The sequence below is a fragment of the Carassius carassius genome, chromosome 41, assembly GCF_963082965.1.
Source record: "Carassius carassius chromosome 41, fCarCar2.1, whole genome shotgun sequence".
NCBI lineage: Eukaryota > Metazoa > Chordata > Actinopteri > Cypriniformes > Cyprinidae > Carassius > Carassius carassius.
In genome coordinates this window covers 6200530-6218226 of record NC_081795.1, presented here as the reverse complement: position 1 = coordinate 6218226, position 17697 = coordinate 6200530, and the positions used below count along the sequence as shown (strand labels likewise).

Here is a 17697-nt window from a genome sequence, read left to right as displayed (position 1 = left end):
ATTGTATACACACACAGAATACAGTATATATCCAACCATATATCCCATTTAAATTCAACAAAAACACTAAAATGTATAAGATTCTTTATGGAATATACATTAATTTGCAGTCATGGTTGTGTATCATTGCTTTAATCAGAGTAACAGCGCTCATCGCGGACCACACTGCTTCTGCTGAAATACCAGCATCACCATTCAAGACGTCCCGAAGGTTTCACCCATAGAGACAGATGCAGTGAAACGACACACAGAACAGGGCCTTTCTATGCTCATGGGTAAAATAAGGAGAGGAAATCAGATGCCTTGCTGGGGGAAATAGCTTTAGCAGATGGGGAAAAGAGTGTGGAGTCAGGGCCTTATTTAGAGAGCGTGGAGAAGACGAGAGACGGTCATTCTCATCTCTCAAAGCACCATGTCACACCGCCAATATCTCGGGTGAGTAAAACAAATTCTCTGTTTGTCCTGCTTGTTAGCTAGATTATCAGGATGGATCTAGACGCTGTTCACACAAGGTTTGTTTTCATAAGCGGTTTTTCTCTTTCACTATCCGTCATGCCCTGATCAGATCTCACACGAAGCAGCTTTTTTTTTTCACTTTTGAGGTGACAAATAGAAAACAGTTGCATAGGATGACACATAATGAAAGAAAAGAGAGAAGGAGGATAAAACAAAAAATTAAAGATGCATTACATTACCATGTTGAGTCTCTAAAGATCAGAAATCAGTGGAGTACTTCAGCATGATTGGGCAAATTTCCATTTTGCTTTGTTAAACCTACAAAACATACATTTCAAGTATTAGAGGTGGCAAAAGATTCACATAACCATTTTTATAATAATACATTGATATGTTAATTAAAATGTCCATTTATACAGTTTAAACTACTTTTTTAAAATTCTTGGTCTGTAACATTCAATTTCAAAAGCCTTGAACTAAACAAAATATGAACTAAATAAATATAAATAAATATTATATGATTCAGTATTCAGTAGTTCTCTGGGTTCTACTGTCTTCACAAAGCATAGTCAAAATAATATTAAATTCATTTATAGAGAGAACACAGTTATATATAAAGTTATATGCGGTTATTTAAAGAACAAACACATATTCAATATTTCTGCATCAAAACACATGGAAAATATCAAACTAAACCTGCAATAATTAAATAATATAATGACCTGCTTAATTTTAATATCACCTCATGTCTATTCTATCTATTCTATTGATTTTAATATCACCTATGTCTACCTCATTAATCTAGTCTCTCTGGTTAACATAAAGCATGATGCATAATAATTGTATAATTATTCATAGTACTTTTATAAATTATGTTTTTATAATGCATAAAATAATTCCATTAATTACTTTTTAAATAGTTATTAATAGTGTATATACTACTGTAACTACTATAATATGACTACTCATATGCATTTCTCCAGTGCTACACAAATTATGCAAAAACCTTTATGTCTGCAGGATAAAAGATGAAAGGATAAAAGATTTATCACTTAAGATTTACAAACAGCTGAAATGAAAGGACGATGAAAAAGTCATGTCTGCATCAGTTCTACAAAAAGGACTGAAGATTACCTAAAATTAAAAGCAGACGAGAGAATGTAAATATCAGATGGATAACAGACATCCAGTCTGGGTTTTCTTGAACGATGGACTTTTTCAATTTCAGTTCAATTTCACACATCCACAGTTTTCTTATTGTTTCACCCATGCCTGCTGTACATACATTTCTGTTGTTGTTGCTAATTAAAGTACTTGCACAAAACACCTGACTAAACAATAATCATATTTCTAAACTGCACGGTGACATCCTAAATTGTCATACTGTGAAATAAATTCTGAACTCTTAAAAATGATTTTCAGTAGCATTCTTCAAACATTTACATGCAGCTGGCTTTGTAAAAAGTTGACCTACACTGATTCATGTCAAGTTTATCTCGATCTGCAGTTCAAACGATAGCATGTAATTATATTTATATTTAACAAACAGCAATTGTAAATTGTAAACGGCAACAGTACAATGAAAATAGCTTAGATTGTGCGAACAGGACTGATTATGTGGAATGATGTCCTGTTAAAAAAAAAAAACATCTGTTGGACAGTTTTGCCACACTGCTGTCCCGTGCACTGACATGATTCTCATAAAGTACAATAAAAATCATGCAGTCCTGATAAAGCATCACAAAAAGGTAATAAAAAAAAATCAATAAAAAAAAAAAATAGGTTGCTATAGGTTGTTGTCCAGTTAATTTTTTTGTACTCCAGTTTATTTCTTTTTTCCCCCTCTTTTGGTCTGTACCCCTACCTTTGATGAAAATTATATAAATATTTATTGAATTATATGTGATTTAATTCAATTCAAGTTTATTTGTATAGCGCTTTTTACAATACAAATCGTTACAAAGCAACTTTACAGAAAATTATGTTTCTACAATATTTAGTAGTAGCTTATAAGTGGTGACTATCAGTTTGTGCGCGTATGACAGGATTTTTTGAAAAATTAATACAAGATGTAGTCAGCCAGACAATGAACATTATTAATATTATTAATAATTAATAATTATTGTATGATGCAGTCACACATGTAGCAATATTTGTTAGTTCTGTTTGTTGATTCAAGGTTAGCATCATCTGAGGTCCTCTGAGGGTCAGGATCATCTCTTCTCAGGTGTTCTGGATCCAGACTGGAGCTTGTGTTAATCCTAGTCATGGGATTTACATCCCGTGGCAAAACATAGAAACAAATAGAGACATCATTAGCATAGCTGCTGATCCAACAAAGTAAAATTAATTAGTTTAACCCAAGCTAAAGAAAAAGAATGCATTACATTGATCAGATACAACTACACTCACAATTTAAGAGATACATTATTTGAATGCTTGGCGAAAGAGATGTGTTTTTAATCTACGTTTAAACAGAGAGAGTGATATTTTTATAAATATTTTCATTTAAATGTAATTAGCTTAAAAATGCAATGTTCAGTCATTTTCTGTGCCTCTTTAAAACGTCCTTGAGAACGCATCAAATGTTCATGAGGGGAAAAAAAGTGGTACTTAATACCCCTAGATTTGTTGAAAATCATACAAATATTTAAATTAAAATAGAATTAAAATATATTTTTCTTATAAATAAATAAATACAAATAATAATTATCTGAGCCTCTTTAAAATCTTCTTGAGTAGTCCTAGGGTGCCCTAAAAATATGGTATTTTTATAGCTCTAGCTTTTGTTGAAAATCATACAAATATTTTTTTATTATTTAATTTTTATAATATTTATATTTATAAATGTTTATTTAATTTAAATGTAAACTTAAAAAAAAGTATTTAAACGTGTATTTAAAAAAAAAATTAAATGTAAATGAACACCCAACCTTTATAAATAGCAGACACACACACACACACAAGCTGTTGGGATGCACGTACGCTGTCTACTAGATTTCACTGCAGCATCATGAAAGTGTCCTCAGAGATGATCTGGGAGGTGTGCTTTACACACTGACTGAACGCAGTAAAACGTCTCCATGTTATTCCTTGTGTCGGTGGTATAGTTTGTGTCTAATAAATCACAAAGTATTTGACTGTAAAGTCCAACTCTCTCTGCTGTTTGTCACATGCTCCAATTAGTTTTGTCGCACCCACCAGCTTCTCCGGACACAAATGGTTTGAAGACTGTATGAACAGCCAAATACATCACCAAGTCTTTTGTACCCCCAGGTCCACCATACTGTTTTAATAAATCCTTTCATTTCAAAAAGTGAAGTCAAATTTTTATGGTTTAATAGCTTCCTTCTCGCAGTCGGTGCTGATGACGAAGGCCAAATCCCAGAGTGCTGGAGACTCGCTGTCCTTAATAGGGGGCTTGGAAGGTTTATTCCTTTATCGGACTAATGCATTCTCAATGTGAGGGTAGAACTTCATCAGGAAAAACCTACTGTACATGTGATGTTGGACTCTCTCTTTACACGCTATTCTAAGGTTTATGTGGCATTCAGGGTGAAGTATGATGGTCATTATCAACAGCTTTTGTTTTAGTTCCTCATCAACCACTATTAATTAGACAGACTTAACACTTAATCACCCCATATTTAAATGATTCTTTAATTATAATAAAGTATAATTGAATTAAATATATTAAATATTTAACTACGTGTAGTAATAATAAGTAATTAAGTATTTAATTATCTTATTCAATATATTTAATTATATTCAGAATGTTTTATTTTATTATTCTGAGTAAATATATAGTGGCTCACACATCCAAATCATTAGTAGGTGTATGGGATAAAAGTGGAATACAGAAGAAGAACATATAAATCCCACACACTATACTCAAACTTGAATGATCATAAAAAGTTATCTTTCTATTCTGAAAAAAAAGTATTAATAATTATAATGTTAGATACTTTAGATGTGGTGATGCAAGTTTGAGTGGTGAGCAGATTTTTAATATTTTATAATTAAATTCAAAAAATGAAAAAAAAAATGTAAATATGGGTTTATGACGTGTGATCATATTAAATATTACATTGTTAAATAAATAAATATTTAATTTATTATTTTTTTCTCTCAACAGGCCATATAATCTCATCCTCTTTAAATAATTTCATTCAATGATTTTTTTTTTAATGCAATACATTTTTGTACAAATGTATAAATGTTTTGTGAATTTCTTCTGTTGTCAACAACTGTTTTATTTTTAAGCAGCATAAAATAAGCAAAATATAAAAAATACAGCATAATTATGTTTGTCCACAGTGGTGGACATGCTACCACTAAACGCCTCTTTGGTATGGCAAACATAATTTCCATTAAACAGACGCTCATCACCCGTCAGGACAGAGCCAAGCTAAAATAACAGGTTTTCCTCCTTATGCTGTCTATCATATCGTGATCCAGCCCAGCAGAACTCACTGACCCATGCATATTTTGCCCTCACTGGGGTCAAACACACACACTTACAAACACACACACACACGGGAGTTCTCAAGGGAGGCATTACTTTGGCTGTTCTTGCCTGAGAGTTGGAAGTGGAGCTCTTGAGCATTTCCCCATTTTGCTGCAGGACAATTCCATCATCCTCTAATCAAGCCTGCGGTTTAATAGCCAGCTCCAACTCGATCCCATCTCCATCCTTGGGCAAGGGTTGTGACGCAGGCTCATGACAATAGAAGGATATCGAAACACTTCAGCATCCTCTTGAAAGTCCCGATCACTCCTGCAAGATCAGTCAGTGCTGAGCTTGTGTCTCTTCAGACGGCGCTCTGCAAAGACACGTGGGTTGGCAAATGTGTGCCTGCTTAACATTAAATGAATAGGTCATTTTAAAACACTGAAAGAAAATACTGTCATTATTTACTCAATCTCTTCCAAACCTGTATGCTGTTAATTTTCCACAAAAGAAGAAATTTTGAGTTCCAAGAAAAACAAAAATTTGACTATAAAATTTAAAAGGACCACAAATATTAATTAATTTTCACATTTTTAACAAAGTTTTGAAAGTGTTGCATGGAATCTATTGGGGTTTGTTAAACCTACTGATGCCAATGCATCTTTTGTAAAATATAAAAGCTGCTATATATTTTTGTATATATTCATTCATTCTGTGAATAAGTAATATTAGAAGTATAAACCAGGAAAGACACCTTTTCTACAATAAATAAATGCATAATAAATTCACAATAAATAAAGCAAGAAAAAAACATTAGAAAGCAAAATGAAACAATAATATTATTAAATTATAAATATATATTTTTAATACTTTTATTCAGTGAGGATGCATTAAATTGATCAGTAACAGTGTAAGACATTTCTATTTTAAATAAATTCTGAAAATATTGACATAAGAAATGTTTGAACAAAATCAGCATACTAGATTGATTTCTGAAGGATCATGTGACACTGAAGATTGAGTAATGATGCTGAAAATGAAGCTTGGCATCACAGGAATAAATTAGATTTTAAAATATATTTCAATAATAATATTTCACATAATTACTGTTTACTGTATTTTAGCTCAAGTAAATGCAGCCTTGCTGAGCATAAGAGACTTCTTAAAAATAAATAAAAATAAAAAAATTATATATATATATATATATATATATATATGTATATATATATACTTACCGACCTTTTAAAATAAATTTTAACAGTATGAACATGTTAAGTATATGCTTTTTTTATACCGCTTGTTTGTTTGTTTTTCTTTTAGCCTGGACCTTAGTTTAAAATGAAATAGACACAGATATGAGCACACTGTGGATTAGCAGTAAGATTCATGATCTTAGTCAGATACAGAGGGAAATATCAGTGAATACTGAGTTTGCAAATCATTCTGATTACGCACATCGTAATAATATACAGAAAGATGAATCAGTCCCAACATGTTGACAGCAAAATGATTCAAAATGCCATGTTGCTGTAATAAAAAAGACATTGTGTTGAGGATTAGTATGAGCAAATAGTCAGAAGCATTAAAAATCCAGTGATTTCAGCTCCCTTTGCTTCATATTACTACCAGTCGTACAAAAGCTTGCTCTGGCCCGAGTTTTTTTGACACATGATGAATCTCAAGCGAGTTTTACTGAGAGTATGAGGGTTGCATAAGGAGGGTGGGAGAATGAAGCGCAAAGTTTAAATGGAAGAGACAGATCCAGGTCCAGCCCCTATCCAGACCCTCTCCAGAGATTCATTAAAGACAGAGAGCGAGGGGAAGAAACTTCCTGTCTGACCCCACATCTGCCTCGCTGGTCCGAAAGAGTAACTGGGGATATTTGAGGGGACAAAAAGAAAGCCTCTAAAAACGTTCTTATAATAGGCCATTTCCCTGAATATTGCCGATGTGGATGACCATAACGCACAAATTGGAAGTTCACTTCATGAAGACATCCCTCATTGTCAGGTCTCTTGGCCGAGTTTGAATACAATTCCTGATTTAGGGAACAATAGGGAGTTTTGTCAGACAGACGGGGGCGTAGAATAACTTCTTACCGGAAAGCAAAGCGTAGGACGTGAAGGGACGTGAGCGTGCTTCATTAGAGCTGCATTATGAAACAATGAAACAAGATTCTTCACTTTCACTGGAATTTGGAAATTCGAACAGATATTTGCCAAATATGGGTTAGTCCTCTCTCAAAGGCAGAACCGAGCAGGAAAAATATAAACTCCAAGACATTTTCAAAATGGAGCAAATGGAGTCAACCGCATGTGGACGTATAGAAGAAATGCTGGGGATCACAAAGAGTGTGTAAAAACACTCACCCAAAAGAGAGAAGCAGCTATAAAGAGACTCCTAGAAAGCATGGGGTGTAAATTGGAGCCCACAAGGGCAAGTTGTTGAATCACTATCTACTGTACTAAAATGACTTTATTTATTTTGTTGAAATTTTTTTATACTTTTACTAAGCAAGGATACATTTAATTTGTGTGTGGAGTGACAAAATATAGCTTTTCTAATGTTAAAATATTTATATTTTAAAATAAATCCTGAAAAGAATCCACAAAAATATTAAGCAGAACTCTATGGAGCTTGTTTCTGCCAAATGGTAAACAGAGTTTATACTGTATCTCACAGTTCAGACTTTTTGCAAGAGTCAGAATTGTAATATATAAATCCAGAATTGTTAGTTTTATGTATAAACTTGCTATTATGGGGGGGGGGGGAGTCAAAATTGAGAAATGTTAGTCTGAGAAGAAAAGTTGGAATCGTGAGATTAAAAAGTGTGAGATAAAATGTTGCAATTTCCTTTTTTATTTTTTATTCTGTGGCAGAAACAAAAAAAAAAATCTGAAGACCTAAACTCTGAATTCAGAGGGGGGGGGGGGGGGGGGGGGGTCAGAATTGTGAGATGCAAACTCAAAATTGTGATGAAAAACGTCGGAATTGTGAGACATGAACTCGAGTTTACGATTTTTTAAATATATATTTCATTTCTGAATTGAAAGTTTGTTAAATTGTGAGGGGGATAAAGTCAGAATTGTGATCTAAAAATACCTTTTTTTATTTTTAAGAAAGTGACTTTCATAGTTTTTACTCTATTTTTCTCAAATATATTGCATTTTAGATACTTTTCTTTCAATAAAAAGTCAAAAAAAGTGTTAAAAAAAGTTGTTCTTTACTAATTTCGTTTCTCACAGAATGCCAGCCTTGAATGTTGTGGATTCTCCCGTCTCAATCTGGCGTTCTGTTCCTGAGAGCAACAAACTGTGCTGACAGCGTCACAAATCAAGCGGATGAATTATTTACTGCACTCTCACACTTTCACATCAGTCACAGAGCGCACAAAGGCAAATCCTGTTGCTGTGTAATCAAGACATCATTATCCTTCCACCTTCATAAATAAACAGTTTAAAAGGACGGGCGGAAGCAGATAATGAACGTGTCTCTGAGTGTGTGCGCATATCGAAGCTCGCCAAGACACGAAGGCCTCTGAATCCCTCAATGCTTTTGCAACAGTTGTGGCGTTTTGTGTAAATAATGCTGATCAAACGCCCCACACTGTGCTATTTTCTCTCCAAATGAAGTGTATCACATTTATCGAGCCTTTTGATTAGTCTAAATAAAATGAGCTTATCACGGTTGAGCTATAGTTTTGCATTTATCATCGCAGATAAACACCTGGGAAAGGCCAGATGCAAACCTGCACCTCCAAAATGAGCACCACAACTCAAGTACGCTGACCACTGCATCACGACTCCAAAAACAGACAAGAGACTCACAACGCTGTCAAACATGACTATGATCTGATTCTTTAAACCAGACCTCCACGACTCAAACAGAATTCCCTCTATAACAAACTTGGGCTAAAAACAACAATGTCCTTTCCAACTCAGATAATATCCTAAAGGACAAAAACCTAAATTATTGGCTTTGACATTGTGGAGAGAGAGTGTAAGCTTCTGAGGTTAAAGCAGGGAAAGCGGCCGAGCATGTCTTGTGTTTTACAGTCCGTATAGTATGTTTCTCTCACAGAGTTTGGATTTATTTTCATTTCTCAAAAGCAGGATATAAATCACTCCTGTCTTACCCTCTCTCACTCTATTTGTGCATTGCTTCACACTCTCTTTCTTTTATACCATCCTGTCCTCTTTTTCCAGTGCGTCCTCTGTAAAAAAATAAATAAACAAATAAAGATTTTTTTAAAATCCTGTTAAAATTACAATAGAAATCTGGTGAAAAAAAATATAATTTAAGTACAAATTAATTAATTTACCTACTTAAATTTGCTTTGCATATTTAAATGTATTTGTCGAAATAAAAGGCCACATAATGATAAAAAAATAAATGCAATATATATATATATCCATACAAAAAAGTAAAATAATAATAATATTTAATTTTCAAAATTATACTCATTGTCATGCTCAGATTGCATTTATTTGCATGCTCAATGGAATAAATAAATACATAATTGCTATTATAAATAAAACTTGGAAAAATCTTGTTAAAATTATGGTAAAAGTGTGGTGAAAAAAAATCATTTATTTCATTTAACAACCTGCTAAAAGTTAAATCTGCTTTGTATAATAACATTTACTTATATAACCTCTGTAAATTAAGTGGTAATATAAAAAGCCACATAATGATTTGAAATTATTAACTGGCTTTTATGAACATTAAACAATGCAATAAACATCAAATAAGTAAAAATATATAACAAAACCCCATGATGCATAAAATGATTCGCATAAATCATGTTAATTTGTTTGTTTACAAAAACAAAATACAAATGTCACAAAAATAATTTATAATATTTTTCTCTAAAAAAACAATAATGGTCATGTAGAATATTCTTCATTTATGTAATAAATTTGTTTTACCATAAATTATTATAATACATACTTTTCACTACCGAGACCAAAATTCTTACTGTATTTTACAATCAAATTACTTGTATCATCCTGTTAAAACAAATACAAATTTTACTGAATAATTTAAGTTAAATTTAAACAATTATAAACAAGCTATTTAGTGTCCCATTTTTAGTGTAATACACACACACATATATATATATATATATATATATATATATATATATATATATATATATATATATATATATATATATATATATATATATATATATATATATATATATATATATATATATATGTGTGTGTGTGTCTGTCCCCTTCAGGAAAGGCCCTGTTTTTCCTCATGAGGAAGAATTAGTCTCTCAGACATTACCACAGCCAGCCTGCGGTGTGCAGCTTTAGGGCGAGTGTTTCCCTGCTTCACCACAGTCTGTGGCCCAGCGGGCCCCATCCTGCCCTCTAATTAGATTACCCAACATTCCCAATTTCGTCGTGCTATTTGCTGGGCAGCCCTTACCTTTAGAGAGCTGTTATATCGTGTCTTAAAAAGAGGAAATGACCTAAATAGCTGTCACACAGGATTTTGTTACAATCGATGGTGTGCTGACAAAAACACATCTGTGAAATCACACTGGTCTCAGGATTTTAAAATACTCGCTGAAATAATTCCTCATGCCACACTGTGACTGAACAGTATGGAGAGACATCATTGTCAGGTCTTAGAACATAAGATTGAAAAAATATAATAATAATAATAATAATTTGTCCATATACAGAATTGAAAATCAGCGGAGTCCTGTGTTTAGGACCCCAATTACTTTCAAAAAACACTTGAAACTTTGTTCAAAATAATTATTTTTGTGTTTCACTGAATGAAGGAACATCACTCAGATTTGGAATAACATGCGGGTGAGTAAATCATGACAGATGTTATTTTTAGGTGAACTAATTATTACAGATTATTTTAAAGTAAATTCACCCAAAAATTACACTACGGCTACATCATCCGCTGGAATGCTACTCTATTGAGAATGCGCGTATGACCGTTAGCAGAAGAGATTAGGGTTATTTAGATATTTTTCGTACACAAACGCATTACTTTGCTTCAAAAAACCTTTATTAACCCCCCCCCGAGCCGTGTGGTGTCACTTTTTGGGGGTTTCAAAATCTTGACCCCCATTCACAGCTATAAATCTCAGAAGATCTAGGAATACTCTGATTGTATTCATCTGAAAGAAGAAAGTCATATACACCTAAGATGGCTTGAGGGTGAGTAAATCATGGGGTAATTTAAAATCTTGGGTGAACTATCCCTTTAATGTTGATGCCTTCATCATCAACTTCAACTTGGCCTAGGAAATGACAACTTGGAGTGAACTATTAAACATGGCCAAAACAAGCACAGCAAAGCCTTCACAAAATCAAATTTACACATGTCGGGCATGCAAATGATTCTCAAGAGGTTGTCTCTGATTTCACAGGATAGAGGTGCTGAATTTGAGTGATGTTCACTCATTAATCATCTTTCCAAACCAGTAGGAGGCAACTGAACAGACCACAAGGTATGTTTGAGAGAAAGGTTCACCTCTCTCCTCCTCACTCTGATACTCAAGTTTCACTCAGACACATCAAGCAAAAGATCATTCACATTTGCATCAAAACTCATAGTTATTAACATAATTGAAACATATAAATATACAAATAGTAAATAGTTTAACAACATAAACATAAAACATAAACATAAAAATACAGTAAAACAGTTACACTGAGAATTTTAAAAAATGTTTTCTATTGTAATATGTTTTAAAATTTAATTTATTCCTGTGTTGATTATCGGTCTTGAGTGTCCCATGATCCTCCAGAAATGATTCTAATATGTTGACTTGCTGCTCAAGAAACATTTTGTATTAATCAATGTTGTAAACAGTTGTGCTGCTTAATATTTTCATTCTTTGATTAATATAATGTTCAAAAGAACAGCATTGAATTGAAATATAAAAAGAAATAATAATAAAGGATCAAAGTAATTTCTTTAAAAAAAAATGTACCCCAAATCTTTGAATGGTAGTGTATGGTAGTGTATTTAAACTGTCATATATACTAAAGGCAAATAATAAATAAAAAGTTAATAGTTTCTATAAATAATATTAAGCATAAATAATAATATATAGCATGAAACACTTTGTAATGAATTCATATCCTGCCTAACAGTAATTATTTATTATAGTCATGCAGAATTGTTCTCTGGCAACAATACAGTCCATGTGTCAGTTCATCAATCTGGAACCCTGTAAATGCTCAAATACATGCTGTTAATAACACAAAGGTGAACAAATATTAATTATAATACATGAAATTTGTGTTAATTTCTCTAAAAGCTAATCATATAATTTGTAAATATATATATATATATATATATTGTAATAAAAATAGAAATCACTAGTAATCTCAGATTTTTGGACTTGGAGGTCTTCTTTTTCTAAGATGCTGTAGCAAACTGTTCCTCAAAACATCAGGGAAGAATCTGTCTTCTTGGCTTTACATTCCTCAAAAGTTCCAGCTCTATGAGACAAAGCCAGAAAAAAAAAAAAATCACCAGAAAATCTGCAAACAAACCATAAGAAACTGATGAATGTCAAGAATGGATCAAAACCCTGCCGTAAACTTCATCTACACCGGCACCTCATGCATTTTACACATGCAGCTCCACCAGACGAAAACGAGTGAAACCTCTCTTATGCATAAATATGGCGAGCGCTTACTTGACAGTTTCACAGCTGTTCTTGGTTAGTGGTTTTCTCCGAACGTTTCATGCAAACTCTCAGAGCTGTATGAGCAAATGAACATGAATCATATTGTCTAAGACTAATCCAGACATGTCAATGTGCAGCAGCCTCTGAGGATGCTGGCATGTAACACGGGTAAATCAGATAAATCAAACTGAAAAAATCAGCGGAATAAATATTTTATTTGGCTTTCATTTCTTTGACATATTCTTCCTAGACTTCAACAGTAGTAAGTGGCTTTTTTGAAATTGATAATCATCAGCATATTAGAATGATTTCTGAAGGATCATGTGACCCAGAATACAACAGTAATGGCTGCTGAAAATTCAGCTCTGCCATCACAAGAATAAATCAAACTTTAAGATATTTCTATATAGATAAGTTATTTTGAATAGAAATAGTATTTCATAATATTACCTTTTCTTTTATTTAAATAAATGAAGCCTTTGTTAACATTAGATGTTTCTTTGAAAAAAAAAAAAACATTTTTTTGAATGGTAGTGTTTGTGTAATTGGCCTGGCTATGGACATCATCCAAAAATACTGATATGGTCAATTCCCCTTTGTCCATGTAATCATAGTCAAAAGAATGAAGTATAAACCTGATCCTCTCACTCTTGTTCCTTTTGAAGTCTTTCCAGAAATGTCCGTGACATGTTGCTGAACATCTGAAAGGTTAATCCATCTCAGTCAAAACCTCAGACTTCAAACAGAGATATGCTCTCGGTACCCCACTGGCAGCCAAAAATCCAACGCACTCACCTTCAGATGTTTACATGCAGAAATCTGGAACGAATTAAACAGCTAAAAAAAAACAGTTTGGTTAAGCAAGAAGGTGACAGAAACTTTGTTTGTTTGAATGATGGAAGCACCAAAGCGGTTGCATATTTTCACTAGAACTAAAATTGCAGAAAAAACTCTAGACATGCTAAGATTTAGTAAACAATGTCAAGTTAGAAAGAGTTGGGGTTGTCGGACATTCACGCCATGGAAACTAAAACAGCAAGCCAAAACTCAGACATAGGAAGTCACATTAACAACCCACCAAATTATCAAACGCTCACTGGAGAGGACGCACAAGGCCATAATCAATTAGCGATCTGCGGTGAGCCCCGGAAAAAGAGTCAAGACGCAAATTTAGGGGCTCGTCCGGGATCGTGTTTTTGTGTGGTTAAGCTATATAAACTGCATAAATTATGATCTGTGGTCACCAGGGTATCCTCAGTTGAGTGGGTGTAAAGACGGCCCATGGAGAGCTCATGATCTGCATTATGTAAGGACTCCTGCAAAAGATTTTCAGGGTCAGGTGAATAGGGAAACCGCTAATTTAACATAATCTGAAAAAGACATATTCATGACAAAAGTGTGTTAAGGATTTAAAGAAGAATTTAATATATGGAAATTAATATTTGAAATACATACGTATTACTCCAGTCTTCAGTGTCACATGATCCTTCAGAAATGATTCTAATACGTTGATTTGCTGCTCAAGAAATTATTGTCAACTGTGTGCTGCTTAACATGTTTGTGAAAAGTGAAAATTGTAATTATGCTTTACTTTTTAGAATTCTTTGATGAATAGAATAGAATAGAATATATATATATATATAAATATAATCTTTTTCACATTTGATCAAAGTACACCAATACTTACTGACCTCAAATTTTCTGACAGTAGTGTTTATAAATATATATATATATATATATATATATATATATAAATTTTAAACAAAAATTAAAATTGATCACGTCACAACAATCTCTTCAAGAAGAGATTTCCTTGATCCTTCAGCTTCAAGAAGGAGTCAGATAATCTGCTCAGTGTGCAAACAGAAATACTGTTAGAAATGACAAATATTTGAACATTTAAACTAAAGAAACATTCACTATACAGTTTACTAGAAGGATTTCAAGTTATAATGTCAAATCCAATACAACTGACAACTGGGATACACAACAGCACATTTTCACACCCCTCCACATGATGGCAGCATTTCATTACATATAGAGATGTTCTACTGTACATGTGAGACCATGCTTTCAATAATGAGATTAAGCCCCTAAATTTAAGATAGAACCTAAAAAAGCAGACCTAAATCAGAGATAGTTATTTTTTTATTTGTTTTCTTAAAAAAATATTTATTTTTACAAACAAATATATGTAATGATTCAGAGAGTTGTATGTTTGTGCTTGTGTGTACTGGTGTACAAAGCAGGCCAATTACCTGGAAATCTTACCTAATGGAACGAATCGATTTGATTTGATCCAAAGAATGACTGTTTGGATTGTTAACCATCACTCTCACTGTCTGTAATTTAGTTTATGTTGAAATGCCATCATTTGCAAATGTCCTTTGACCTTTGAGATTCCATGCTTTTCTCTTTGTGAGTCCACAGGCCATATCCTGGTTGTCTACTTAAGCACATCTCATGCTTTAGTTTCAGACATGAAGCAGGTTCCCAGTGAGAGCAGCGTTTCTGTCTCTGATGAGAGCGACAGTGATTTGAGTGAGTCTCTACACAGATCTCTCCCACTGCTCTGGCACCTGAAGGAACACACACACACACACACAGAGAGAGAGAGAGATATCTATACTGTATATAAACACACTTGAATACACAAACAGATGTGCTCAAAACAATCAAATGTGAGTGGACCTATGCTTTCCCCCCAGTTTTCTCATCAGCAGATGTAACATTCTTGACTATTTACTGCCCATGAAATTTGGCAGCCAAAGAAAAGAAAAAAGGCAGGTCTCTTTATTGTGCTCACAGGGTTTCAGGTTTTGTTTTCATGTCTTTTGTCTAAGATTCTGGGGTCTGTTCTCTTAATATGCTCATCCCACCAAGTCTTTATTGGCATTTGCACCAGTGATTAATTGCTGCACAACTCTCCTGGTCTTCTCATCTCACTGGACTGTGTTCAGATGTACAGAGCGCATTAGAAAAAGAAGATCTGCACTTTTCAACTGATGTTGGACCGAAGTCTGGTTTTTTTTAACAACTTCCTTTCAGGTTTGTTTCAGATTACCTTAAAAGGGATGTGTAATTTCTAACACATTCATTTAGAAAAATCTATTTATCTTAAATTGTGAAATATATATATATATATATATATATATATATATATATATATATATATATATATATATATATATATATATATATATATATAATTAAATAATATATAATATAATATATATATAAAATTAAATAAATAAATTTATGCATTTAGCAGTCGCTTTTATCCAAAGTATATATATATATATATATATATATATATATATATATAATTAAATAATATATAATATAATATATATTTAAAATTAAATAAATAAATTTATGCATTTAGCAGACGCTTTTATCCAAAGCGACTTACAGTGCATTCAGACTATCAATTTTTTACATATTATTTGTTCCCGGGGAATCGAACCCCCAACTTTGATATCGCAGTGCTCTAGCAATTGAGCTACAGATATATATATTGAATAAATAATTTAATAAAATCTTGGTTTTCAAAATTAAAAGTGAAAAATTATTAACAAAACTCAATTTAACTCAAAATGTGCCACTTGGGGTGTGTTTATGTGTCTGTCTGTCTGTCTGTCTGTCTGTCTGTCTGTCTGTCTGTCGGTCGGTCGGTCGGTCTGTCTGTCTGTCTGTCTGTCTATCTATCTATCTATCTATCTATCTATCTATCTATCTATCTATCTATCTATCTATCTATCTATCTATCTATCTATCTATCTATCTATCTATCTATCTATCTATCTATCTATCTATCTAACTTTCAACGTAATGATTTTCACAGCTGTTACTTCTTTGAATGTGTCACTCTTTTCTATTTTTCACAGTAGCCGTTTTCTACCACGCTCACTTCCAAATTCTTAAATCCATGGATTAAACTCTGAGCATCATGACACACATTTTCCACAGTTAACTCCTCAGGATTCAATTTGTAAGCATGAGGATGAAATAAACAAAAATCTAGTTATTCAGAAAATTTGTAAAAAATAAAAAAAAATAAAAAAACTAAATCATGACTAATGGCCATGCTGCAGCGGCTCCTGAAATTCAGCAGCTCTGAAAGGTTTAGTGTTTTTTAATCTTCATTTGGAGGCAATTTGAAAAAGAAAAGAACAAAAAAAATTGTGAAACGAAGACGAGGCTCCCTGTTTTTTTCTTGAGTAATAGAATCACTGTTCCCTTACTTAATTATGAGTACAAAACTCTGGGTAAGGAGCCAAACATCTGCAAGCGGTCAACTGAATTCCTCCTAATGACAGTTACTTCACAGACAGATTTCACACACAACTCAAATAAAGCAAGAAAGTTTATGGCACAGATTCCTATATCAATGTATCATCAGATAACACTCTGTAATAAGGTCTAAACCAATGAAGAATGACCTCCGTGTATTTGTTTAGTCAGGAAATGAAGAACAAATGGCCCCAACTTGATTGCCACCCATATATAAAACTCGGGTTCACGGAAACAAGCACAATGTTTGTGGAATATTTACAAATGCAGAAAGACGAAAAGCTTGCCTACTTGACCACAGCAAATGACAACATTACTCATGTGGCCTGTTTTGTTATTGGTGTGACATGAGGGTCCTACTGGGTAAATAAAATATGGCCGTTTTTCTTTTCTCTACAGAAGATCACCAACGAGGATCAAAGGTTCAAGCCTGCCTAAGTCTCATGTTTCCAATGAGTAGCAAAATATGACTCACATGTAATAAGAAAGCAGCAGATCGACAACTTATTTCTTGGCTGGAACTCATTTGAGCTGCCAAGACATAATGAAAAACTACAGTGACACATGGGGAAAAACAAGATAATAATACTGTTGAGTTTGAGTCAACATTGAACGAACATTTATCTTACTCTAAAGTGTGTTGTGGTCTATAAAAACCATCAAATCCATAAAAAGGATAAAAATGCTAGGCTCAATCTATTTTAAATCAAAATCTAGTGGGTAAAAATGTAATGCATTCATTTAGGGACATCACACTGGAGTAAACTGGGGTTAAGTGACTGATTCAGCGGTTGAAAATATGCATTAAAATGCAATATCTGCA

The 17697-nt window shown here is 33.0% G+C and overlaps 1 long non-coding RNA gene across 1 annotated transcript; it reads left to right on the top strand.

Moving 5' to 3' along the window:
- Positions 1-337: 337 nt before the first annotated feature.
- LOC132123514 (uncharacterized) lies at positions 338-15122 on the top strand. Its single transcript, XR_009426527.1, has 3 exons — positions 338-435; positions 11310-11390; positions 15054-15122. It is a non-coding gene; the product is annotated as an uncharacterized LOC132123514 (long non-coding RNA).
- The last annotated feature ends 2575 nt before the right edge of the window (positions 15123-17697 follow it).